Source organism: Helianthus annuus, chromosome 5 (genome assembly GCF_002127325.2).
Source record: "Helianthus annuus cultivar XRQ/B chromosome 5, HanXRQr2.0-SUNRISE, whole genome shotgun sequence".
Classification (NCBI taxonomy): domain Eukaryota; kingdom Viridiplantae; phylum Streptophyta; class Magnoliopsida; order Asterales; family Asteraceae; genus Helianthus; species Helianthus annuus.
The window spans coordinates 97,580,037-97,582,447 of NC_035437.2; positions in this window are offsets into that span (position 1 = coordinate 97,580,037).

The following is a 2,411-nucleotide window of genomic DNA, read 5'->3' on the forward strand; positions in this document are numbered from 1 at the left end:
TTGCCATGTTGGCCACCATTAATCCATACTTAAAAAATTCCTGAGAACAATCCCAACTTTCAAATTATCTTCTTCCATCAAGCTTTTTTTTTTTTTTTTTTTTTTTTTTTTTTTTTTTTTTTTTTTTCAACTAGGGCTAACGTAGACGATGATGTCGATGTTGTGGAAAGTTCTCTTTCTCTCTCACCAATATCATCTTTTGTGAATCCATAACCAACTTAATTATCGGTATCATCAATGGGAAGTGAAAGCCCAAGTAACCCTTTTTCTAAATCTGATTTCAAAACCATATATCTTTTGATATTTATTTTTATGTCTTTTTATAAAAATATACAAAAACCACTCTCTTTATGGCTTGACTAGACGTTATCTACACTTCAGTACTAAAAGCTCTTATATAATTGGACGACCTCGGTATCTTACCATCATTATATAACGCCAACAATGGGTGCACTTGCCTTAACGTGAAGTTTTGAGTGATGATAGTATCTTATCGTATTTCTATATATAAGACTTGATTCTGTGTAAAAACCGATTAACTTGAGTGCTCTTTAACCTTCATTTTAATTCATGTTAATAGTATATTATGAATGTACAAGTTAAAACCATCAAGAACCTTCACTTTAAAAAGATGAACACCATGAACAAAGTAACATAATCTAAAAAAAAATATTTTTGATGTTGTTATGAAGTTGTTTAGTTGCTAGATTGTGTTGATGATGAAATGTGTTACATGTACACTTTTAGATTATGTTAAAGTAAAGATCTAGCAAATATACATATGGATCTTACAAGATCCATGATGAGCATGGAAATGGTCTTCTTAAAGTTGTTAAAATGTTACACTTATGTTTATAAACTTTTAGATAAATGGATGAACAAAAGTCCTTAAAATTATATGAAAATACACCAGGGATTTATATTTCACTAAATACTCACAAGAAATACAAATACAAAAATACACTCAAAATACATATGAAAATAATTAAGTATAAATACATATACTTACCTATATATGGGTGTATGGACAAAAATACAAAGAATATATATTCATATATTCCCTTATCAAATTATAAACATATAGACTTTGGACAAAATAGATAGATAAATATATTAAGGAGCAAAATATATATAATAATAAGACTTGGTAAAAATTATACAAAAATCAAACAAATGACAAAATACATATATTTAACACGTATAAGATATATATATATATATATATATGTGTATATATATATAAAATGTAAGTATCTATAGAAAACCCACTTTAATTTAGAAAATCTAGGAAACTCAAAGCTCCCGATGTTTGTTTTTTTTTGAAAAAATTTACACATGTTATATACATGTTTTTAAGGGTTTTGGGCAAAAAAAAATCAAAAAAGCGCCGAGTAGATATTTAAAAAAAAAAATAAACAAGTTTTGGTGTAACACATGTTACAAATATATCAGATGAATGTAACATGTATTACACCAAAACTTGTTTATTTTTTTTAAAAATATCTACTCGGCGCTTTTTTGATTTTTTTGCCCAAAACCCTTAAAAACATGTATATAACATGTGTAAATTTATTCAAAAAAAAAAAGACATCGGGAGCTTTGAGTTTCCCGGGTTTTCTAAATTAAAGTGGGTTTTCTATACATCCTTCCACTATATATATATATATAAATTACAAACCTATCCTTAAAATATAGTATTTTTAAGAGGTAACAAATACAAATTTCACAAGAAGTATAATTCCGGAAAAATGTAAAAATCATAAGAAATGATTTAAGTTGGTAAATACAAAATACATGGGTATTTATACCTAAATACGTGTATACTTATACACTTAGTGAAAATACGAGATATTTAAAGTATTCATACAAGTATATTTATTCCAAAATAATATTGGAAATATTATTTAACAAAACCATACATCTACTTTGACTTAGTTAAAAGTACGCAAAGACAAGAACTCATAAAATAGTATAAGTATACATATACAAGAGCAAGTTAAAAATATATTATTTTTAACACTCATCGAACTTCGATTATATATATATTATTTGGAAATATATATACACATACACTTAGAAGGTGATCCAAGATCACATTAACCAAGAAAATGTATTTTAAGAATATATAATATATCCACTAACGTCGTCAACGAATCAAACTTTTGAGACCCGACTACAAGGGGCTTGACCCTACACATGTCGTGGACATGTACATACCACTCGTGCGAGGCACGAAGTCACAAGAGGGCTAGGCCCGTTCATATAACTCACAAATATACAAAATTATATATTTTGTGAAATATATATTAACAACTTAGAAATTTATCCATCTAAAACATAGTTCAATAAACAACAATTCCATACAACTTAATACAAGTCGTAATACACATTCAAGATGGATGACTTGTACA